At 41.7% G+C, this 6,590-nt stretch overlaps 1 protein-coding gene and 1 long non-coding RNA gene across 4 annotated transcripts in view; both read left to right on the top strand.

Annotated features, from left to right (window-relative positions):
* Nucleotides 1-6,114, top strand: part of LOC118493197 — a 20,376-nt gene extending 14,262 nt beyond the window's left edge. Inside the window, exon 3 of the long non-coding RNA XR_004895183.1 lies at nucleotides 6,101-6,114. This is a non-coding gene — a long non-coding RNA (uncharacterized LOC118493197). The remainder of the gene's footprint in view (nucleotides 1-6,100) is intronic.
* The window catches only part of grid2 (glutamate receptor, ionotropic, delta 2), a 614,241-nt gene that overhangs the window by 90,879 nt on the left and 516,772 nt on the right, over nucleotides 1-6,590 (top strand). The window lies entirely within an intron of this gene.

Genomic DNA, 6,590 nt, shown 5'->3' with positions numbered 1-6,590 from the left:
TTGTGTTTTTTTGCGTAAAATATCTCAAGAACTATTGCATGGATTTCCTTGAAATTTGGTTCAGATGTCCGTGGTTCCCAGAGGATGTTTCCCGCTGACTTTGATCCCATATTATGGCCACAAGTTCGACATTTATGTCCCCTTTAGGATTAATTGAAATCACTTTGGTAATCCCTTAACTTTTCATCTAGCATCATCATAACAATTTCCAGATTATTATATTAAATTTACAGAGCTGCCAGCATGGCAGTGGACTCTTAGTCGTGTTAAAGGTGTGTCAATAACAGTCAACCTCTGGTTAGTCTCCTGTTGTGGAAACCAGACTATAAATAATGTACGTGGCTCAGTTTATCATGGTAGAAATAAAGCTGATAGAAAAACCCAGGGAAGACCTGCTTGGCCACATAATGACTCATTAGCCCATTTTCATCCGTACATCTTTCATGATTGTTTTCATCCATATTGTTTGCCTGTTTTGGAAACTGGCTTATACAGTTTAACTAAATATTGAAGAGGTTGGGGTGGTGATGGCCCTAGGTAATGTATTTAGCAATTTTAAAATCACAAGGAGAAAGAGCTAAAAATATTTGATATAGATGCAGCTTTTTCTGCGTAATTTCTTCATCGGTGTTTAAAAGTCTAAAAGTGTAAGTAGGCAGGTAATGAATTCCTGATGATTTGCTCTTATTTAAATTAAGAAGACTAAGAGAACAATACTGAAAATAGAAAAGGATACAAACCGATGTTGCTTAGAGTACAATGAACAAATGTAGAAGAAAATTCTCAAGGCAGATTGGTCAATTTTTTGACTGTGACAACACACTCCCCTCCTCTATTTCCTTTACCTCAAGCATCCCTCATCCAACCCAAGAGGTTATTTGACCCTACTTTTGGATGATGCATCCATTCAAATTGACCAATGTTGTTAATAACGCTGTTTTCATGGAAGGGATGGTTTGGAAATAGGTTGGTGATTAAGTGCTTCTGCCCACACGATCTGTGTGTATCAGGGTGAGTTTGTGAATGTGCGTGTATGTGTGCCTGCCCTTGAGGCATCTGTTCAAAGTAAGATTCAATGCTTTTATTTCCTGGTTGATTTATGTGGTGACGTTTGCCTTTGCGCTCACAATCACATTACTGGAAAGGATGGAGGGCCAGGATTCTGTGTGTTGTGTGCGTATGTGCGTGTCTGTGTGTCTGTAAATCAGCATGCAGTGATCTCAAATAATAAGGCAGAGAACAGCAGACATTCACCCTAGGGCTGGGACGGTTACCGCATTACCGCAATACCACGGTCACGTGACCCCTACCGCGGGTCTGAGGTCACCGCACTCATCACCGCAAAAAAACATTGGCCTGCACATGTGTGCACGTTGTGTCTAATGACATGGATTCATTGATTCTAATGACATGGATTGTGTCTGATGACATTGTGTCTTACATGGATTCAAAAACAAAACTTATCAAAAGATGGAGCAAATCCGACCTTTCGCAATTTGGGAAGCGCAATGTTCCATGACACATAACATTGCATTTGTGTTGACTATTTGGCCTATATGCGAGAGTACCTGTGTAATGTCTTGTATCGGAGAAATGTCTTTGCCTTTCCTACCGTGTATTACGGTAGGAAAGGCAAAGACATTTCTCCGTTCTCAGCTGAGGTAGACACATTAACGTTGCAGTGTTTACCATTGCACATTAGCCTAGCAGCTAACTTTCCTTCTGTTATAGCTTTATCCCGATAAAACGGCACGGTTGAATTTCAGCCTGCATGCACATTTCGTAGCCTAAAACAGAGCGGCTTATAGATGGTAGAGAGAGCAACAAGTTAGCAAACTGCAGAGTCGCCCTCTCGGCTCTCTGTTTGCTCAGCTGCTAGACGGGCTGCACTCGGGCTGCAACATGTTGTAAGGTTTAAGCAGATGTTTTTTGGGGGTAACGCCCTTCACTTTACCAATAGAAAATCCACCGTGTCTTGAGAAGTTCTAGCTTGTTGTTTTATTGTTCACTTTTAACTCACTTTACATTATCTTTACTATCTTTTTCCTCTCTCTTTTCCTCACAGCGGCACTCATAAATGTGCGGTATACTAGCCGCAGCCGAGGTGGTGCGCGCCAATGTGATATCAAAATGACGTAAATCTCGCTGGCGCGCCCGTATTTATAGCCAGAGTTCGCGCATCACTTTATTTTTTCCAGCGGCGCACAACAAAGCGGAAAGAGGAAGCCTGAATGAGCCCGAGGGTAACCGGATGCCAGGACTCAGAGTGACTGCAAGTCTCTCTTGTAAACTTACTGGGTTAAGATGAGTTATTTTATGGTGAATGAAAGGCTTAATCCGACGAAGTAGGTCATCGAATCAAATCGAAGCATTGACGGCAATGCTGCTGCCAGTTCTGCCGTTGTTTACCTTTTTCTTCTTCTTCTTCTAGTCCGTAGAAATAGCAAAGTCTTTCCTCATTAGTGCCACCTCTATTCGGGAGAAGACTGCAACTGGTGTCGCGACCACCACGCGCAAGTATAAACAGTTACGGTGCTCCCATGACGTCACATTTGCGCGTGCCAGCTTGGCTGCGGCTACTGAAAAAAGGCTCGCTCTCCTTGTGCGACCACACGGGCACTGACATCACTCACTTAAGGCACCCTGCCATTCTCGCTCTAACTTATGCTACTCTAGTAAGAGGGTTGCGGTATACTGCTGTACTGCGGGAATTTCTTGCTTTTCAACCGCGGTAAGAAAAAATCCATACCGTCCCAGCCTTAATTCACCCACCCTCCTTTTTTCTTCTTTACTTTACCCTCTCACACACATTTAATATACAGTATATGAATTGTTTTTCTCCATAATATGACAATTTCTTATCACACATTAAGAATATTTTCTCATATGGCCACTTCCAACATACATTGGCTACATGCACATCCAAAGCTGCCACACTTTGTACACAGATATTTATTTCTATCAAATTGTTGGTCAGTTTTTCATATCTGTGTTTCTGCCTCTGCATGTGCCTGCTCACAGTGCCTAGAGTGTGGTTTTTAATCACATACAGGTTTCTAATGAACCACTGCACAGGTGCAACAGCTATCAAACAGAAAGAAAGAGAAGGTAGTTAAGAGATCATGGAGTGAAGACTAATGATTAATAGCTCTAATGTATCAAACATTGCTCCAATGTAATATCCTCTTGTGACTGTTGTGGCCACTAAACCCAAACAACACATTGCTGGTAGAATATTTCAAAGTGAGATAGAAAAAAACATAAAAAGGGAGTGGTGTACAGTAGAGGTCTTCATGGGTCCAGAAACGTGTGCCTGAACCCAAAAAGACCCAGAAATGTACTACCCGGCCGGATGCGAACCGGAGCCGTGTATTATTTCTAACCTGGGACCCGGACCCATGCAGAACCTAGAAATGTCGAACTCGAACCCGAGCGGACCCTGGAGACAAAGACCAGATTGGCACAGATTTGAAGTTAACGTTATTTTCAAGTTGTCAAAATAAAACTCTAAGACGATCAGCACTGTCTGATCTCCACTTGAATATTACTAATAATGTTAAACAGACCAGGGACCCGCGGTAATAGAATGGGGCTGACCCGGACCCAGTTAACTGTACAAACCGTGGATCCCAACCCGTACAGATCCCTGGGCAGGTCTCGGGTTCTAGGGGAAAGCTAGACTGGGCAAACCCAGCCCGATCTGCCGGCGATTTGATTTTGCCCTGCAGCTCAGGCTGAAAACCTGTACGTTTATCTATCCTGCTTCCGTTACAATTTTGCGGGAACCAATCACAAACTGGCTTATCCACCTGGCGAGCTATTGGGAGGTTTAACATGATGACGATAGAGAAGCGACCAAGCAGCTTTTTGTTTACATTCAACAAGCCGGCCACCGAAGTGCAGCAACCCATTGATGCCGCTGTCGCTGCTACGTCACCCGGATCGTTGGTCTGATTGGTTGAAGGACTATCCAATTGCGTACAGAGTCATTTGAACTATGCCCGTTGATCACGCCTCTTGTGCAGTAGAAAATACAGAGCAGACTCCCCAGACTAATGTTCAATCTTAAAGGATTGAGCTTGGTATGGTGATAGCCAGACAAGGGGAAAGCATGACTGAGGTTACTATGACAACTCCATTGTGGAAGCCCAGATTAAAGGAGCCATTATAGTGTTTTTTCTGCTACTTCTGCTTCTAAACATTTTTTTTTTAAGATTATTTTTTTCCTTCATTTGATAGTGACAGTGGATAGACAGGAAAGGTGGGTGAGAGATGGGGGATGACACGCAGCAATGGGCCGCAGGTTGGACTCGAACCCGGGCCGCTACAAAGGACTCAGCCTACATGGGGCGCACGCTCTTACTGGGTTAGCTAGTATCACCCCATGCTACTTTTATTTTTAAAATATGTACTGTGGATACTTTGGATTGCAAAAGACATTGACCTCAAGTGCCCTTTGTGCACATGAGTAAATAAATGTTTCCACCTTTTGTCTGACTTCCTCTCCAGAGCATTAGTTTGAAGCCATTTGTACAGTCCTCTCTCCATGCATTTGTCCTCTAGACATACACAACCTAACATTGTCTCACAGAGCTAGTTTAAAATGTGTACAAATCCTTCCTCAGCAATGTCATCTTCAAACTGATTGGATCCCTATTCATAATTTATCTCTAATGGAATAGTTAATGAGTCTTTGTGTTTCACTCTTCATCGCTTTCTCCAGGCCTGTTTGTCTCACCTCATCTATACTGCAGGGTTATTGAAACAACCAAGGCTCAATCAGTGGGGGGTATTTACAGTTGCTAAATGCTGATGGATCAAATTATTGCAGGATACATACTTAATGATACTTTTGATGAAAAGGCAGTTAGCACACCGTTCCTAACCTTCAAACAGCAGTTAGTTTTGAATTTGGTGAATGTGTAAAGGGTGTGTTGAAATTAATTGTCCTTCAGAAGTTAAATTTGATCAACAATTAATTTGTAATAGGGGAGAGAAAGTAAGATTCTGATTTTTTAGAATAAAGCTGCCACAAGTTGTTTTTATTTATTACATTATTGTAACCTACACAGGGCATAAGCTATAATTTCTTTTCAATTAATTAAGTGTAAAAGTGAGTTTCTCTGACTAAATTGTATTACATTATAGACTGATCTATACTTTTCAGCATGATTTTATCCAAAGTACTACACTTTGCACCTCCAAGGCAGCATATTTTCTTCAGTAGTTTTGGCGTGTGTGGATTCAGGCCATAGCTTTTGCTGTATTAGCATCAGACTTAATTCACTGAACTGTACAAGACCAAATAACAGCAACAGTCTTCTAAAAATGGTACAAAACAGCCCTCAGCCAATGTAGCCTGCCTGGTTATTAATGGCATTTGCAACCTGTGTCACACACACGCACACGCACACACACAGTATACAGTATGAGACTTATTTTCTGGTCAGTGAAATACAGTTAGCAAAGCTTCACTGCACTAGCTTACGCAGTTAGTGGCCCAATGGGTTCAGGGGAATAATGGGTTGAAATGAGAGGCTAAAAGAGAAGAAAGAGAGAAATAGATAACACTTAGTTAATTGTGTGTAACAGACCAAAGCAATGATCAAATCACTACCAGTCAGTCAGCGCCCCACGTTGCCACATTCTTCTGTCTCATCAACACTGCAGGTTGACATTTAATTTGATGACTAATTTAGTATTGACTAGTTGGAACTTTATCTGGTAATACAGATACTGGCACGCACCAGTCCTTTCTTCGTCCGTTTCGCTTTGTGCAGCAACCATTTTAGCTGAGTCAGTGTGCCCTTGAGCAGTATTTTGACATTAGAATGAACAGTGGTGTCGACCCATTTCTCCCTCACACCCTGTCTTTGTCAAGCTGGGTCCCAATTCAGGGGCTACATACATACATACATACATACATACATTCATTCATAAGTCCACTGTTCTAGACTGAACATGTCATTACAGAACAGAGGTTCCTCCCAATGTGGCAGAAAATGCAGCTTTATTTTTCCTCAAATTTGGAGAATACAACTGGTAGTGTGTCTTTTGCAGCCCTCAGAAGCCCATTTACAATTTGGTCAGTTGTTTAAAGGTTTCTGACAGTTGTTCTTGTGTCCAGATATATCAAGTGCCCAGCTCATATTTACCAGATGTTTGTGTTCTGGTGGTCATCCGTCACTTGTAAATATATTACTTAAACTAGACCAGTGAAACATCCTCTGCAGGATGTAAGTAATTGGAGCTGATTATACATTTTACTGTTTGATGTTGTTATCGGCTGGAATATGTTGTCATTAAATAAATATTACATACATGTTAAGTCAATGTTCATATTGTGAACTTATCATGGAACTGGTCCCAGTTAACCACGTTGTTCTACCTTGTGATAAAAGTTTTTTTAGTTTACAATATGTTGAGGAACTCTGTAAGGCATAATTAGATGTAGATTGCTGTGAAGCTGGACCATCTGGGACAGAGTTGGAGGTTGAGTCTCTCGGCTCTAGGCTCTCTAAAGAACTCACCTTAGTTGTCTGTATACGTCTCATGCTCTAGCTTCTGTATCACCATATTACTGTCTCTAT

This window comes from Sander lucioperca, chromosome 2 (assembly GCF_008315115.2).
Source record: "Sander lucioperca isolate FBNREF2018 chromosome 2, SLUC_FBN_1.2, whole genome shotgun sequence".
Taxonomy (NCBI): domain Eukaryota; kingdom Metazoa; phylum Chordata; class Actinopteri; order Perciformes; family Percidae; genus Sander; species Sander lucioperca.
Note: the sequence above shows the minus strand (reverse complement) of the source record. Positions and strands in the feature narration are given on the sequence as shown.